This window comes from Sinohyriopsis cumingii, chromosome 1 (assembly GCF_028554795.1).
Source record: "Sinohyriopsis cumingii isolate HCF-2022 chromosome 1, ASM2855479v2, whole genome shotgun sequence".
Classification (NCBI taxonomy): Eukaryota; Metazoa; Mollusca; class Bivalvia; order Unionida; family Unionidae; genus Sinohyriopsis; species Sinohyriopsis cumingii.
Window position 1 is genome coordinate 62,931,738 of NC_142961.1, and position 19,706 is coordinate 62,951,443.

Here is a 19,706-nt window from a genome sequence, read left to right on the forward strand (position 1 = left end):
AGGCCGATTAACATTAATGTTTATGATTCCGCCTGTGAATAATCACTGACAAATAGCTTTGTTGTTGTTGTTGTTGTTGTAGGGTTTAACGCCATTTTTCATCACAATAAATATATATAAATGGTGGAGGAAGAACCATGGAAAACTCAGGGAAGAACCACCGACCCACGAGAAGCTACTGGCAGGCTTTCCCACATACCCACGCTAGCCGAGCCTTGGACTCGAACCCACACAGACAGAGGTGAGATGACAGTGATCCGGAACGGTGAGCGCTTTAGACCACTCGGCCACTCGGGGCCCCCTGACAAATAGCAGCTGCTATATTAATGAATTCTGGGGAATTATTACCAGCTCCTTTTCCGCCAATCATTATTTCTAGTTTCAACATCAGCAAAGACGTTGCTGGGACATGGAATAATAAGACCACTTCCTCAAGTAGCAATACTACTTCCAGTGGCACTGGGGCCAGGTTCTATATAATGCCATTATTCTTTTTCATCACCTGGTGTTAAGTGTTCCATTTGATTTTTATCCTCATTTACTTTCTGCTGAAATTTAGCATAGTTTTTATATCACCTTTGATACTCTGAAGATCATTTGCGACGATTATTTCTCTTTTACTAAACCTTGCCGCTGCAACTTAGATAATTGTTCCAAGATTTTAATACCTCTTATGGTGGTAATACTTGTTTGGTAAATTTATTAATCATTTCAACTTTGTCTTTTATTTGTTTTTTGTTGTGGTTATGGTACGAGATCCTTTATATCGCCTATTTTAGCACGAGCTTGGTCAATACCTTCAAATATTTGTCACCTTGGTTGAGCAGGTTTTATTTTACCTGGAAGTTCTCGTAGAATCTTTTTTGTTTTTACGTACTTTCTGCTATTTTTCCAGTTGCTTTAGACGTTTGCTCCAACGTGGGAAGAAGATCTTTGGTAGCTTTTGTAACAGGTTCAAATAATTGTACTACACCCTTTGCAAAATCAACCCTCGACACCTGACACTGTTGTAGTTGCTGCTTGACAGAATCATGGACCGGGGGATATTTCTTAATTGACACTAGTCGCTTTCGAGCTAATCTAGCCGTGTGACATTTCATTATTGATATAATAATGATTTAACTACTCACACACTACAGACGCAGGGAGTGTGACGAACAACAATGAGTAGTCCGACTTGTAAAACAAAGATACAGAACTATAAGCGTTAAAAAAAGTTACCCAATTAGAGAAATGTCGGCTGAATAGATGATTCCGTTGTATTTTTCATTTTCGTAGGAAGCTTTATTTTTTGTGAATGGACTCTTCTAAAAGGTGGTTTGTTCACCCTCCATTTTCCACCATGTTTACAAAGACTGTGACCAGGATTCCCACCAGTATCTAACTAAAACACACCATCACATTTGACACACAACCTTGTCTGGTTATGTATTCGTGTCTTCCTTATTTCTGAGCACCATATCGGGGAGTGGGTTTAGCTCCATAACCAAAATTATGTTAAGAAGACCGAGCGCTCTCAAGCGTCTAATTATGCAACCTACGTGACTCCAAGAAACTTTCAAACCATGCTTTCACACTTGACTCTTGTGTCCGGTTCAAAGAAACGGCCTATCTTACATCTCCAACCGTCTGAAGACATTCCCATTTTCCGCCAATACGAGGATTTTACTCATTCGTGAAGAGTGAAGAAGAAAAAAAAACATTTTAAGCGCGCTCACTCGGCATGTGGCGCTCCACACTCAATGTATGTATGTGTTTGTGTATATATATATATATATATATATATATATATATATATATATGAGCGAATGCATACAAAAATATCATCAAGGGGTACAAAAATATCCTTGAAATTAAAGGCTTTGAGGCAAACACCAACATATAATAACATTCGCGAGAAAATACGAAACAAATGAAGTATCAATGGACAGCAATCAAGAATAACATTCTAAATGCAATGCGGCAGAGTGGTCTAAAGCGCTTTCCAATACGGATCACTTCCATCTCACCTCTGTCTGCGTGGGTTCGAGTCTCGGATTCAGTCAATGTGGGTATGTGAGAAAACTTGCCAGTAGCTTCTCGTGGGTCGGTGGTTCTTTCCGGGGTTTTTCCGGGTTCTTCTTCTGCCATTAATACTGGCCGCCATGTATAGCCTATCGTGTGCTAAAAAATGGCTTTTAACCCTACAACAACAACAACAACTAAATTGAATGCAAACACATTGTAATAATTGAAATTATTTATATATTTTTTACTAGCACGTTTTAATTGTCTCATCACGTGTTCTATTCCTCTGCATGTTTGGAATGTTAAATTTGTGCATAAGATGTAAGGTAGTCAAAAATGAAATGGGTCCATGAACCTATATAATATAAAAGGATGACTTCAGATATCATCTTCATCTTCGCACTCATGTATCGAGAAATCACGATTTTCCTGAAAACAAATTTCCATGCGCAATGCAGATTTTATTGAAGAAAACAATTTCATTTTATCAACGTATACCTTAACTGACTAAAATGCAATATTGCTTATTGTTGTCTCTTCAGTTGTGAGCTGATAAAGACCTGTACTTTTTCTTGCAGCTTTTCTTTGTAAGGCTTCCTGGTCACATATCTATGACAAAGTAAAGTTTGACCTCAATTTGCAACAATACGATATAGAGGGGAAAACTATATTTGATCAGATTTTGGCACTGTTAACTGGATTCATACCATCCTTTCTTATCCCAGTAAGTGCAAGGGAAACATGATGTTCTCCCCTATTCACCAGCATAATTCACTGTAGCAGTATTAGGAGGATCTGAGGAGAGAATAGTTCCAGCATATATTCTTGACCAAACTATACTATGCTGGTTATCCCCGAGCATGAATGAGTTTTCTTGAAGTATTGGTTTGTTTCAGAATTTGACAATACTGCTTTCATCACAATTGAGGATAGTAGGGTAGTGTAATCAGCTAACCGAACTATGGGATGCTCTAGGTGCCAATATCTATTCCAGATTGTGTTGACTCCAATAAAGCTATCATATAATTTATCATGACTAAGAATACTCATGATGGAAGCATTATTCCTTGACCGACCCCTTGGTTTAATAAGCATTTTTTAGAATTTTGGCCATTGAATATAGCGAGGGCCTTAAAATCACGAACTGAGTTACGAATCAATATCCACATTTTTATTTCAAGCGGGAAAAGCCTATAGAAAACTACATCTAAGCATACTGTATTGAATACCTTCGCAATGTCCAGGAATGCAGCATATAATTTTGAGCATCTTTCAAAATAGTGGGCTCCTCCATCTCTCATAATAATGGCTGCAGTAATACCACAAAACTGGTATCAAAACCTTTGTTGTAAGTGTTTAAGGCCATTTATCCTATCACTAAACAACTTACGTTTATTCAGCAGTATTTGTCCCCAAAAAAATTAAAACTGGAACAAATGAGATGTTTCTGTAGCTATTTATATCAAGCCTATCTTCATACCCCTCTGAAGATCGGAATAACGAGTAGACATTTAAAATAGTCGAAGTAAGTTTCCAAATGTACGCATAACACACAATGGAACTGATCGATTGATAGGCATAGATGATATGTTCCGTATTTATTTTTCATGACCACATGTTTTATTTGTTTCAGCTCTCTCACAGACTGTTCAACGGCATTTTACAGTATGTTACCAACCAGCTGCATATCACTTCTTTCTTCACTGTTTGAATACACGATATTCTTCACCGTATTCCTAATTTCACTGGATAAAACATCGTTGAAATGAACATTATCTTGTATTTCAGCTCCTATTGTTTTATAATGATGACTGCACCTGTCACGTATAAAATGAGTTTCCCAAATCATATTCTCATCTACATCTAGTTGAACGATATATTGTCTCGGTCCCTTATTATGCAGTTTTACTATTTTATACATCTTCACTTCATCCAGTTTTTGTATTTTTGTTTTCTAATACCTCGAATAGCTCCTGTTCATATTATTCGTTTGCCTTTTTTAATTGGTTTCCGAACGTTCTCTTCGCACTCTTGCATTCTCAATATTTTAAGTTGCATATGTCGTCTTTTATTATTGTAGCTCTTTTTGTTTCTCATCTCTTTACAAAGCTCGACCACATAAAAACATTTCCATGAGTGTTTTAGATGCGGTTAGAAAGTTTTCTTTGGGAGATTTTTAGCTGAATCGTCCAAAAGAGTCGCAGCATTTATTCATTCATTCGGGAGTTGACAGAAACTTTCAACTGTGCTCCTTCTGATAGGTGGTCAGCAAGAATTAGACGATGATACTCTTCCAACTTGACGCTACTGACTAAATATATTTCTGAAGAGGGTACAATATCATAATCGATCAAAGACAGTGTTAGCAACAAGTGCTCTTTTATGAGCACAATAATTTCACTTTAGAGTTTTAAAAACATAAAGATGACCTTCTTAATATAATGCCCTTGTCGTTCAAAGTCAATATGTTTCTTAAGTTGTCATGCAAATAATAACCAAAATACCCCATCACATGCAGTTGCGAACACTGGATCGTTTATACATTTTGCTATTCCCTATCAAATATAAACTTGGGCCAAATGTCCTGACGTAAAATTCTGCAAAGTATCGTTTCCGGAACAGTAACACGAACGGGTTGAGTTTCTCATCTGTCATTTGAACACTTCGAATATTTGCAACTTTCACTTCTCCATCGTAAGCACGTCTGTATATTACATGATATAGCTCCTTTGGGTCAAAGTCTGCCTTAATTAAAGATAACAAAAGCCGTATTTATGATACTCTTCACTCCACTAAGTCTCATGTCATTGAGTAGCACATGCGTTGCATTCGATACATTATTCGTACGATTCGTGTAAGGTGTTTTGACTACTGTATTCCAATAATTGATAGCTGGCCACGATTTATTGTATTTTCTTTGTCATCTGTCTTCTTTACATTTGTTTTGCCTTTTCCTGTCCGTATTATACTTGTGATCGTACTCTTTTCTACGGGAGATCGCAGCACGTCTGAATTATGATTCTCTGCTGTGAGATGCCGTAGGTTAGTTATACCGGTATTTCTATAATCATGTTGATCTGATAGAATATGTGTACTTCCTGTTTCAATTCGCTTCTATCTACGGCTTGTAGCTTTTCGATTATAATTGTCTGACTCTTTATTACATCTGTAGTTGCATGCAGTTCTGCTTCCAAAAGCAGTTAAGACATAATTGCCTTGTTAATGCTCGATTCGAGTCGTTTAATTCTCTCGTCCTTATTTTGGATCAACTCGTTCAAACGACCAATATATTTTCTCATTCTCTTCATTTCTTCAATAATATTTTTATAACTGACGCTGATATAATCCTTTAAAAATTGTTTTAGAGCAATAAATGTTTCGTAATGCAATGTAGGAATGTTGGTTTGAGCTTGCTTATCTTGACTATTACTATGTTCATGTGTTGCCTTTCCACTGATCCATATCATTCGAACGTGCAATTTCTTGGAGATTCATTATGCAGGTCAGACGGTTCTTGTGTTAATATCAGTCTTCATGTATGTTTAATGTAGGATCACTGGAAATACAAAGTGGTCAGAGGACTAAAGTAATAATCAGGAACTAAGGTGAATTGATTAAATAGGAGTTGTGAACGATGCCATTTTCATACATCAGTACTGTTGGACGATAAATTCATTCGAAGATCTAGAATTCTTTCAGAACATTCTATTTATCTTCTTTCTTTTTTTTGTGGGGGGGGGGTCCAAGGGCCTTGTGTAAAAAATTTCATAATTATTTTGGACTTAATTCATAATACTCTAAGTTCCACCTAAATGTTAATTGTATAACATTGTTAATTTAATTTTTTTTAAGTTTGAAGAAATTTTGTGGTTCTACTTCATTCTGTTACATAGTGTATGTTAATAGAGATGACCACAGCGTGTGTGTGTGTGTGTGTGTGACTTGTGTCTTGTGTCTGCGGCATGGTGTCCCAGTGCAGATTATCACTATAAACTGCCACAAATGCAGACATCGTAGCGATATGACTCAAAAAGTGTTAAAGCTACGTTAAAATCCGAATCACACACACACACACACACGCGCGCGCGCGCAAAGTGTGCAATGAACTAAAGTAATATTCTGGAATTAATGTGAAACGATTAAATAGGAGTTGTGAAAGATGCCATTTTGATACATCAGTACTGTTGGAAGATCAGTTCATTCGAGGATCTAGAATTCATTCGGAACATTCTAATTTTTTATAAGTAACTCGTATGATTCGGCATGGGTTCGAATCTGCGACCTTCTGCATCCGATTAGCACGCTCTAACCACCTGAGCGGAAGAGATGACCATAGATTCGTAACTATGTATATACGTTTATTATCAACAGTTTTATATTCTTGTTCTAAGGCAAATAATTTAGAGACTGTACTTGTAAAGCAAGAAATATTCTTAAAAATGTAAAAAGAAAATGTGTTATATATTGGTGATTGCAGTGGTGGACTTGTAAATGAATACTTCTCATATTTATTCCACGTGGAGTACATGAAACGGCAAAAAGTATGATTTCGATATGCAAACGTTCACAACGTAAATCGCTGAAGCATGTACCAAGCAATCAATACATCAAATGACTTTGAGGAACCATGAATAATATTCGTCAAAATTTCTTTGAATAGGTGAAATGAATGTTAGGTAATATGTTAATATGTTGCGGGATAGCATTCCCACTTTCTTGTATTATATCTTACCTGGTTGAACATTTTGTCATCCTTTTCAAAAATGTTTACAATTAGCTGTTGTCATTTTCTTGCTCTATCAATCATCCATAAAACGCAGTACTGTTTTATTCTTTTCTTACCAGCCTAACCTTGTTCTTTCATGCTATATTTAACATGTTATCATTTTAAGACACAATCATTTCTTTATTTGCTGTAGTTATCAGTAATTTTCACAACATCTGTAGTTGAGTATTAGAAAAAGTCTATAATGTTTACCAGACATATTCGTCGAAAGAAAAACAATTGTCAATAATTAAACAAAAATAATTTTTGTTTCAAACTATTTGAGAAAGTTTTTTTGATAGGTCTTGCAAAATAAATAAGCACCATGCAATGGGCAGTAACTACTTGTTTTCCTTTGTCATTCCCCAAGCCTTAGTGCATTCCTCGAGGCTGCAACCCATTGTGTTCATCATGGAACTGAAAGACATCAACATGTAAATCGTGTTTAAATTTTGAGTCATTCTTCATGATCTCATTCGGTGGTGCAAAATCAGTTTAATCAGATCAGTCGTGATGTTTAGTCAGAAGGAAACATTCATTTAGGGATTAAAACGATTATTTTAGATTTTAAGCTTGATATCGTCCGAGTCCTTGACCAAGGGTACTGCAAACTATAATAGCATGCCTATACAGTTATGGGTGAAGGTAACATGGACTATGTGAAGTTTCATGGGGCTATGTTGATAGATATCAAGACTTTAAACAAGTATTTAGCTTTTCATATCACAGTGACCTTGGTAATTTAAATATGTGTGCAATCAAATGACCTAATGAAAGCATGAATGTTCACATATCTAAGCTTTTGATGGAGGTCACGTTATTGTTTATGACGTTTGTAGACCAGTAACTTCTCCCGTCATGGTGGCATTGAATTTTGAATAACCACTGGCCATTCGAACCCTACAATAAACTAATTTCTTTGCCTTATATACGGCAACTCACCAGCAAAAGTAACTCAATCAACTTATTTATATTATCAGTGATATAAGGCCTTAATCTTTACAGTCGATAGGGTTCTTTGCCTCCCATAGTGCAAGGATTGGTATATGCAAGTGAAGCGTGTCACAGAAAAAGGCAAGAGAATAACTTGGTAATGCCTTAGACCCATTCTGTGTAATTGATTTCGTTGACGCGTACAGTGTTACTTAGTGTAGGTTTTCGTGTAATGCCTTATTAATATGTGCATCTCGTTGGAAGTCGTTCGCAGCGAGATGGCCTTATTTCATGATAAGCACGGGAATTTTACCCATGGGTATGGAAAATAGTCGATTTAATGTAGTTCATTTTTGAGATATTTTTTTTGACGTAGATAACTGATAGTAGTATTTTAATGGCTTTTTGTAATGATTAGTATATTTTTATATGTTGATTATGATTATGGAACTGAAAGACATCAACATGTCGTGTTTAAATTTTGAGTCATTCTGGACTATGAGAAGGTTCATGGGGCTATGTTTCACAGATATCAAGACTTTAAACAAGTATTTAGCTTTTCATATCACAGTGACCTTGGTAATTTAAATATGTGTGCAATCAAATGACCTAATGAAAGCATGAATGTTCACATATCTAAGCTTTTGATGGAGGTCACGTTATTGTTTATGACGTTTGTGGACCAGTAACTTCTCCCGTCATGGTGGCATTGAATTTTGAATAACCACTGGCCATTCGAACCCTACAATAAACTAATTTCTTTGCCTAATATACGGCAACTCACCAGCAAACGTAACTGAATCAACTTATTTCTATTATCAGTGACATAAGGCCTTAATCTTTACAGTCGATAGGGTTCTTTGCCTCCGATAGTGCAAGGATTGGTATATGCAAGTGAAGCGTGTCACAGAATAAGGCAAGAAAACAACATGGTAATGCCTTAGACCCATTCTGTGTAATTGATTTCGTTGACGCGTAAAGTGTTACTTAGTGTAGGTTTTCGTGTAATGCCTTATTAATATGTGCATCTCGTTGGAAGTCGTTCGCAGCGAGATGTCCTTATTTCATGATAGGCACAAGTACTTTACCAAAGGATCTTGCACATTTTTTTTATAAAGAATTATAGGTAGCATATTGCTATGTACAGACACAATAATCGCCGAGGTCTTATCAGAAGGCATTTCGGAACTAGCGGGTCCGTCAAGTGATGTAATTCTGAGACGGACCGCACCAATATAATCAGAAGGCATTTGTATTAGAATTTAAGAAGTCTAATTTATAATTATATTCATACTTTAAATGCTTTTTACGGATATAACATTTTATCGTGTATTCGTGATGTTTGAAATTCTAGTAAATGATGTTTGGGTATGGAAAATAGTCGATTTAATGTAGTTCATTATTGAGATATTTCTTTTGACGTAGATAATTGATAGTAGTATTTTAATGGCTTTTTGTAATGATTAATATATTTTTATATGTGGATTATGATTTATGAGATTATACATTTTATTATTTATAACGGTTATTCAATATAATACGCTATCCATATTGAACGATTTATAGCCGAAAGGGCTGGCAGCATAGCAGATAGAGCTCGAACCGTGACAGCATACATCTGATAGGGCTCGCAGCTTGGCATCATAAGGCTGACAGCTTGGCTTCATAAGGTTGACAGGGTCGCGGCAAAGGGCTGGCTGTTGTTGTTGTTGTTCTAGGGTTTAACGCCATTTTTCAGCACACGATAGGCCATATATGGCGGCCAGTATAACTGGTGGAGGAAGAACCCTGGAAAACCCAAGAAAGAACCACCGACCCACGAGAAGCTACTGGCAGGCTTTCCCACGTACCCACGCTAGCCGAACCTTGGACTCGAACATACGCAGACAGAGGTGAGATGGCAGTGATCCGGAACGGTGAGCGCTTTAGACCACTCGGCCACTCGGGGCCCCGGCAAAGGGCTGGTAGTAACATAGGGATGGCAGTGTGGCAGCAAAGAGTTGGTAATGTGGTAGCTTATATTTATTTCCACGTGGAGTACATGAAACTGCAAAACCTATGATTTCCATATGAAAACATTCACAATTTAAATCGCTGAAGCCTGAGCCAAGCAATCAATACATTAAATGACTTGATGAACCATGAATAATCTACATCAAAATTTCTTTGAATCGTTGAAACTAATTGTAGATAATATGTTAATAATAATGTTAGCATACCCACATTCTTGTATTCTAGCTTACCTGGTTGAACAATTTGCCCTCCTTTTCGAAAATGTTCCCAATTAGCTGCTGTCATTTTCTTGCTCTATCAACAATCAGCCATAAAAATGCGTAACTGTGTTATTCTTTCCTTACCAGCCTCACGTTGTTCTTTCACACTTTAGTTAACATGTTATCATTTTAAGACACAATCATTTCTTTATTTGCTGAGGCAATTAGTATTTTTACAACATCGATAGTTGAGTATTAGAAAAAGTCCATAAGAATTACGAGTACTATTCGTCCAGGGATACAATTATCAATAATTCAACAAAACCAATATTTTTTAAAGTATTTGAGAAAGGATTATTTTATTAAGTCTTGCAAAATAAATTATCACCATGCAATAGACAGTGATTGTTTTCCTTTGTCATTCCCCAAGCCTTAGTGCATTCCTTGAAGCTGCAACTATTGTGTTCATCATGGAACTGAAAGATACCAATATGTAAATTGTGTTTAAATTTTGAGTCATTCTTCATGATCTCATTCGGTTATGCAGAGTCAGTTTAATCAGGTCAGTTGTGATTTTTAGTCAGAAAGAAACATTCATTTAGGTATTTAAACGATTATTTTAGATTTTAAATTTGATATTTTCCGAGTCCTTGACCAAGGGTACAACAAACTATAATAGCATACCTATACATTTATGGGTGAAGGTAACATTAACTATGATAAGTTTCATGGAGCTATGTTTGATAGATATGAAGACTTTAAGCAAGTAGGTAGCTTTTGCTATCACAGTGACCTTTGTAATTCAAATATATATGCAATCAATTGGCCAAATGAAAGCACACATGTTCACATATCTAAGATTTTGATGAAGGTCATGTTCTTGTTTATAGCATTAGTAGACCATTACTTTCTCCCGTCATGGTGGCATGGAAGTTTGACCTTCAGTCGTGATCACTGGCCATTCGAAATCTACAGTCAACTCATTTTTTTGCCTTATATACGGTAACTAACCAGCAAAAGTAACTGAATCAAATTCTTGCTATTATCAGCGACATCAAGCCTTAACCTCTACAGTCGATAGGGTTCTTTGCCTCCGATAGTGCAAGGATTGGTATATGCAAGTGAAGCGTGTCACAGAATAAGGCAAGAAAATAGCATGGTAATGCCTTAGAACGATTCTGTGTAATTTATTTCGTTGACGCGTACAGTGTTACTTAGTATAATTTTTCGTGTAATGCCTGATTAATATGTGCATCTCGTTTGAAGTCGTTCGCAGCGAGATGTCCTTATTTCATGATAGGCACAAGTACTTTACCAAAGGATCTTGCACATTTTTTTATAAAGAATTATAGGTAGCATATTGCTATGTACAGACACAATAATGCCGAGGTCTTATCAGAAGGCATTTCGGAACTAGCGGGTCCGTCAAATGATGTAATTCTGAGACGGACCACACCAATATAATAAGAAGGCATTTATATTAGATTTTAAGAAGTCTAGTTTATAATTATATTTATATTTTAAATGCATTTTACGGATATACCATTTTATCGTGTATTCGTGATGTTTGAAATTCTAGTAAATGATGTTTGGGTATGGAAAATAGTCGATTTAATGTAGTTCATTTTTGAGATATTTCTTTTGACGTAGATAATTGATAGTAGTATTTTAATGGCTTTTTGCAATGATTAGTATATTTTTATCTGCGGATTATGATTTATGAGATTATATATTTTATTATTTATAACGGTTATTCAATATAATACGCTATCCATATTGAACGATTTCTAGCTTGGCATCATAAGGCTGACAGCTTGGCATCATAAGGTTGACAGCTTGGCATCATAAGGCTGACAGCTTGGCATCATAAGGTTGACAGCTTGGCATCATAAGGCTGACAGCTTGGCATCATAAGGTTGACAGCTTGGCATCATAAGGTTGACAGCTTGGCTTCATAAGGTTGACAGCATCTCGGCAAAGGGCTGGCAGTAACATAGGGATGGCGCTGTGGCAGCAAAGAGTTCGTAATGTGGTAGCTTAACCGGCATTGTGGCAACGTAGCTGATAATTTAGCAGTATAACCTTCAGTGTTGCATGCAGAGTACTAGCATAAATGGCATTGTGTAAGTTTGCTGTTATTGTCGCCGCATAACTTTTGGCAGGACAAGTTCATTAAAGGCTATGAATTCCAAAATTTACTCAGAATTGTAGATTCTGATCATAAGGACATATAGCTGTATGAACTGCATTCAGTTTTGTAATATCGTATGGTTGCATTAACCGTGCTCATCTTTATGATATCCTGTGCTTATATGATCCATAAGCATTTCTGTAATACAGTATATGGATATATAAACCGTTTAAATTAATCTTTGACACTCACGGTATGGCAAATACATATCGTTTCATCAATGTTATTTTTTCGTCAAGACTCGAGTTACATATTTTGAATTGTCAGTCTGTAAGGCAAATAGTTATTATCGTGTACGTGTTTATTTGTTGTTGTATATTGTGACATTAATATTGTCCTTAAACTCGCATACTTCATTTCCTAAATTTTGCTTATTTGCATATATTGTGTTCGGGGTTTTCACTTGATGCAAAACTCCATTCCATTTCTATACTGTTACAAAGCAAAATTAAAGTGAAAACAATTTGTTAAGGGAAGAATGGCGGGACATGGCGATAACATAACACACAGTACGGCAGATGGAGATCAATATTTAAGTGCTATGTAATCTGTATGGCATTTTGGTTCTTGACTGAAAATTGCAGTGGTTATATATAGCATTTTTGTACACGAGTATAGATTATTTGGTAAAAATATTAAGAGTGCTAGTAGTATGCGAACGATCTATACGCAATCGCCATATTTATAAGTTTGAGTTTATTCCCAATGCATAGATCTGTCAGATGGGTTATTACAAGAATTGGGTCCTTTCCCGTTCGATGGGTTTGATCAAGTGAGCTCTTTTAACATTGTGAGATGTTTTCAAAATGCCACATAGCGAGAAATAACAAAATGCGTTTTTACCCCTTACGCTCGTAGATAGGTACGCTGTGGTAGACAATTTATATTTCCTATGTTCTTGCTGCACTGTCCGTCCCCAGAGGCATTTAATATCTGTTTCGATATTGTACAACTCTGATAATTATATCGTTTATTACAAAACATGTAGTTTTGCTTCTTCTGTTACTTAGTTTATGACCATAGAGTCCCAATATATGTAAAATGACACAACATGAAAGACTTTTTAACGATTCGAGTGGCAGCGATAATTGCGACGTTACATACTATAGAAAGTCACAAACTCACAGAAAAGCTTTCTCCGGCAAGTTGGCAAAATAGTCTAAAATGCTGGGGTTTTTTTTGGTTTTATTTAGGCTTTCATTCATTTTCATGTGAAAGTCTGAGACTGTAATCAGCTTCAAGTTTGAACCATCCAATATGCACAATGGGATGCATGTAGAGAAAAACAACTGAGTAAAGAAAAGTAAGTAAATTTGGATTGAATTGTTCTTACATTTAATTTCCTCTCCACTGGAAAAGTTATAGAGATCCACCTACTTGGAATGTAATAATTAATTTATAACAGAAATTAACATTTAAAGACAACGGCCTAATTCCTTATTGTCTCTGAAGATACTCACTGCAAAACGGTTCATAAGATTCCGTAGGAAGGAAACGGTCTCCTCTGGGGTCTCCACTAGGCGCGTCATAACCCATTATAGCACATACACTATCGCACGTGACGTCATTTTCACTCGGGAATGACAGGAACCAACATTTGGAGTTAATAGATTCTGTAAACAGCGCCAGGGCTCTCATATGACTGCATGCGATATTTTTCTCTATTTCTGGAAAACAAAATAACAAATGATTCACCGTACATGAATAATTTAGGCAGTTAAAATTATCGATGACAGATGTTACAAGCATACATTTTTCTAACTATTTAAAAGTGCCTAAATAACATCATAATTTCAAAATAATACCTGCGAGGGAACTAGAACTTTGCTGCACCCTCGTGCGGTTTATTTAAATGTTCATGATTCCTGAATAAATGTGAAGTAAATAAGTGTTGTGCAAAACTTTCACCACACTTCAGTGAGAAACAAATGTATAGCAACATATTATATTGCCCGTTACTACCAATGCTAACATGTACGTAATATTCGTAAAATGCCGGGAATTATATATAATGTCACCAAGCGTATTATTTTATAAACAATGGTAAAAGGCGAAAAGTTGTTGCTTAGCCTGCAATAATGCACTGCGTCTTTATAAATACACAACCAATCAAAACTTTTGACCATGCTCATTGGCCTTGTATCCACTTTTTACACATGTTAAGCTATAATAATCGAAGCATGGAAACAGGATTTAGTCATTTGGTGCAGCACTCATGCATTTACTCCTTATGCTAAACAGTTCACCTCATGACACTAAGCTCTATTCACCATGACCATGATGTATGTATACTGGATAAATACGTATTGGTAAGCAATCACAACCTAAATCAAATGCACGAAACTAAGTCGATTCTTAGCATCCAAATATCTACAGAAAGTTGTAGAAAGGAAACTAGTCTGTTTCTAAGCCAATACTGTAAAAGGCCGGTAATTCTTGACATTCCTTTCGTATAACATTGAGGAAACAATTATAACACGGGCAGTAGGACTAGTGCTTAGAAATGCAAAAAGAAGATAATCAGGTTAACGTTTATCCAGTTGTATAAGTAGCTTATAGTTCTATTCGGAGATGAGATGTAGATTTTAAAAGCTGACTTTCAGCGTCTCGTCTGTCATTCAGTATATGCAATAGTAGTAAATGGGGCCACCCTACGTACAATGGGAATTAGCATTACAGGGACCCCTGGGCCACTCTACGTACAATGGATATTTTAACATGGCGAAAAATCGTGGGCCACTCTACGTACAAGAGGAATTGAACATGGTGAAAAATCGTGGGTCACTCTACGTACAAGGGGGAATTTAACATGGGGGAATAGAGTTTGGGTTTGTCTAGGGACAAGGGGAATTGAATATGGGATTTTCTTTTTAAAAAAAAAATTAAATTTAAATTTAAATTTAAATTTAAAAAAGGGGTAGGCAATGGAAAGGCTATCTCTTTTCGAGAAATATGGCTGGCCCTGAAAAGGGCCTTTGGGTTTATGTTAATGTATCCATTAACATAAAGGGCACCGCATTGGTCTTCTTCTTCTTGTTCTTAGGCTGCGTCTCACTGTTGGTCCGTAAATCAGCACTCTTTTCAGGCATCCTTGTCTTTCAACGTAGATCCTACGTATCCACAGACTGGTGTTTGTCCTGTGGACAACGGTCCACTTGGATCGGACATACATGGGTATGTCCGTCCTAAACATCATGGAAGACACAAGGGTGGATGACTCAACTGTGGTCCACATCTTGAAGCGACGAGAACAGGTGAATCAATGTAGTGAACTGCGCTTATTTATAGGCAGAGGTAGGATTGAAACGGATTGAGTTCATTCATCAATCCGAACACGCGTTACAAAATTCAGTCAGCTCGCATCCAATCCGAAGAGAACAGTTTGTGACGTCACGTGGTCTATATAGATTCGCTAGCGCTTGTGTGCAGTCAATCTATGCGACAGTGATTCAACATGACGGAAACTCAAAAAACGATCCATTGGGGTGCACCAGCAGGGGAGACTGCCCAAGGGAACCCGGACTTACTTTCAGAAGAGGTACATTGGGATTTTGTGGATTTTCTTACCTCGCAAGAATTTGTTCCGGAACCTTCGTTACCTTCTTCATTACCGCAAGTGGAGAATTTTAGACAGAGACAGAAAGAAGAATTGGAGAAATTTATACAACGACAAAAGGAAGCGGAACAAGCTTTTCTCCTACAGCAGCAGCAGCAGCAGCAAGAAGAAGAGGTAAGAAAAAAACAACAGCAACAACAGCAAGAAGAAGTAGCAGCAAAGAAACAAGAGGGTGAAAATCAAACGGTCACGGTACTGTTGGACATTTTAGCGGAGTTAAGAAGTCTGAAATAAATGTATCAGACTTCTTTATCACGACCGAAGAGAATACGACCTTCCCGAGCTAAACACGTCAACCCTGTGACTAAGCCTGCCGTACCACCCTTAGTGATTTCAACTCAATCATCATCATCAACATTACGCAGTTCAGAAGTAGGCCTTGGCCGTGGCAAAGGCTTAAGGCAGTTAAAGTTGATTGGTTAAACTCACCCCTACACCAAAAAAGGCCCTTTTCAGGGCCACCCACATTTCTCGAAAAGAAATACAATTTCAATTTGCCAATAACTCAAAAAAAAAACCACTCATTTTACCCTTATAGTACGTGTCTGTGTATGAGTGCGTGAGTGTAGCTTCTTATTTTAAAATCAAAACTCAAAGACACTTACCTTATATCATTAATGTATTCTTTTCTCCATTTTTTACAATCCAATTCACAATTCACAACACAACACTTTAATTAAAAGTTCATTGACTTCTTCTTTCTCCTTATTTAGTCTCTCTGTTTTTTGAATTTCCTCACCGTCTTTTCCTCATTTTCTTCCCTTCTTCTTTTCTTCTCCTGTTTCTTTGTCTCTTGTAAATAGAATTGTCTTCTTTCTTCCTCTTCTTCCTCTGAAGAATCCCTCTCTTCTTCCGAAGAATCCCTCTCTTCTTCCGAAGAATCCCTCTCTTCTTCTGAAGAATCCTTCTTTTCTTCCGACTCCTCTTGTTTCTTTTTTGGGCAATCTGGAGACCAATGTCCTTTTTCTTTGCAATAATAACAGGTATCTTGACTTTTGTCTTTTTTAGCCCCTGTTTTTTTTTCTGTTTTGACGGTCTGGACACTCTGAAGACCAATGCCCTTTCTTCTGACAGATATAGCAAGTATCTTGACTTTTATCTCGAAAGGAAGGAGAGTAGTCCGTAGGCTGGTCTGAAGAGAATTTTCTAATGACCCCTCGCAAAGCTCTGACGAAACGTTCGATTTGGTTAGTCTCTTCCATCGTTGTGCTCGGCTTGAGAGTGAAATGAATAGTGAAAAGGACAAGACACACACCCTTTTATATACGCTGGTCTGCCATGACTATAAATTAGTCTATGGTGTTTAAACTTGAATCATTTGACGTTTTTCACTCAAGATGAAACGATCCTATTCATTCGAGAAGAAAGAAGAAGAAGAAAGTAAGAGGCAGAAACGTGATCTATCGCCTCGTACCAGGGCTGAAATCTTGGCACAAATTCATGCCAGTGATTTTGAAGAGGACATGAGTGAACCAGAATCCGAACCCTCTAAACCAAGTTCACCACCCTTAGTCAACCCTGAAAAGTACTATTCCATTCGAGAGACGGAAAAGCGCTCCTCTAGAAAATTTAGAACCACGGCTTACACCTACACGGTGAAGTTTAAAGATTTCAAGTCCGACGTACCCTTAGAGAAAGCAGAAGGGTTTATCACTGAGATGTGGGATTCTTTGCTCACCGCACTCAAGCGACAATGTCAACCCAAAGAAGACGATCGCTTGACACTATCCATAGATCACGACGGTTTGAAATCCCCTGTTTGGATCGAGTTTAGCAGACCCGCAGAACTAACCCCTTCCAAAGTCATGGACAAGATTCAACACGTACAACAATCTAATGACCAGTTTGACATCACCGATGGTAAAGCCACACTGAAAATGGCCCACGTCTCTCCTCCTCAAGGGACTGGACGCAAAAAGATGTTATTGGTGGACGACCTTCGCAACACCAAAACAAGTCTCGTCCGAATTAACAACCCTCATGACCAGATGTGCTTAGCCCGTGCCATCGTGGTGGGACGAACCTATGCCAACAAGAACGACACGACAGCATGGAAAAGAGCCTGGAAAACTATTCAACGTTCCCATCGAGCCAAACAACGAAATGAAGCAGAACTCCTGTTACAACAAGCCGGACTGTCCAAAGACACACCCTGTGGCATTCCTGAGATGCAAAAATTGCAAGATGTCCTAGCTCCACGATACACCTTGAAAGTGCACCCTCAAGAAATGCGCGGACCTCTGTTGTTTCGAGGCCAAGACTTTAAGGACGGAAAATACATTCATGTTTATTATCACGATGACCATTTCGATACCATTACCACCATCACCGGATTCCTGGGATACATATATTACTGTGAGAAATGTGATTATGGTTATAACAATCGAGAGCAACACAAGCATTGTGGATGGAAATGCCCAGGATGTTTGGCCTCTCCACCCTGTCTGAGCGAAGAACCAGTGCCTTGTTCGACTTGTCTGCGCACGTTTGTCAGCCCTACCTGTTACCAACAACATTTGAAAACACAAGGTTCACAGAAGAAATGTGCTTGTCAACTCCTGAGATTGTGCCCTACCTGTGGACAAGGCATACGTACCAATAGTACCAAGGCACACGTATGTCGAGGAAAGAAAAAATGTCACATTTGTCACCACATCGTGGACTTGGAACACGAATGCTACGTGCAAAAATACCAACCCCCACCAGAGAAAGAGGACGGTCACAAGAAGAAAGGCAAATTCATCTTTTTCGATTTCGAATGCATGCAAGAGACCGGCATTCACATTCCTAATTTCTGCGTGGCTCATCGAGCGTGCGAGAAGTGCATTCAAGAACCTATCTTCAGTCATTGCCCTCACTGCAGCAAGATTCCCGGAGGGCGTGAAAAAATCTTTCGGGGACCGAGCACGTTAGCCGATTTTGCCCAATGGGTTTTAGACCCCATCGACAAGACGTGGAGCCAAGAGGACATCGAACGTTACGGAGATTGTCATCGTCATGCCACGGTGATGGCTCACAATTTTTCCGGATACGATGGACAGTTTCTTTTGAGGTACTATACGGAACAAGGCACCGAACGTCCTAAAGTCACTTTGAACGGAGCCAAAATCATTTTCATGCAAGTGGGACAAGTGCAGTTTAAAGATTCGATGAGCTATTTGGCCATGCCTTTGAGTCGAATGCCTAAAACGTTTGGAATGACAGAAATGGCTAAAGGGAACTTTCCACACTTTTTCAATACGGAAGCCAATCAACACGCCGTTCTACCCCATTTACCTCAGGCTCACTATTACGACCCCGACAACATGCGTACCGAACAACGAGAAGCTTTCTACGCTTGGTACCAGGCTCACGCCTCGGACCCTTTCGACTTTCAGGAAGAAATGTTAAAGTATTGTCGTTCCGACATTTTACGGCGTTGCTGTGGAAAATTTCGAGAACTGTTCATGGAACACGGAGGGGTTGATCCTTTGAAAGAAGCTTGCACCATTGCCAAAGCGTGTTCCTTAGTGTATTGAAAACGATTCATGCCTGAAAACACCGTGGCTGTCATCAGTCCTCAAACGACCCACTCTGTCAAGCGTCAATACTCGGTCAAAGCCCTACGTTAGTTACATTACTTGTGCGACAAGGAAGACAAATGGATTCAGCATGCCCGCAACGGAGGGGGTGAAAAGACCATCGGAACGTATTCGGTCGATGGCTGGGACTTAGAAAACCCCAAGATCGTGTATGAGTTTAACGGTTGCTTATTTCACGGATGTCCCGTCTGTTACCCTGACCGTGACACTAAAAATCAGTTTTTACAACGAACCATGGAAGACTTGTACCAGGACACTTGTCAGCGACGCCTAAAGTTAGAACAGCAAGGAAACCAAGTGGTGGAAATGTGGGAACACGAGTACGATCACCGTATGAAAACCGATCCCGAATTTAAACGCCTCGTGGAAAGTTACCAGTTCATGGACCCGCTGAACCCGA

The 19,706-nt window shown here is 38.0% G+C and overlaps 1 pseudogene across 1 annotated transcript in view; it reads right to left on the reverse strand.

The window, feature by feature from the left end:
• Nucleotides 1–13,546: 13,546 nt before the first annotated feature.
• The window catches only part of LOC149806984 (pancreatic triacylglycerol lipase-like), a 36,141-nt pseudogene continuing 29,981 nt past the window's right edge, over nt 13,547–19,706 (reverse strand). Inside the window, exon 7 of the transcript XR_016419657.1 lies at nt 13,547–13,776. The product of XR_016419657.1 is annotated as a pancreatic triacylglycerol lipase-like (transcript). The remainder of the gene's footprint in view (nt 13,777–19,706) is intronic.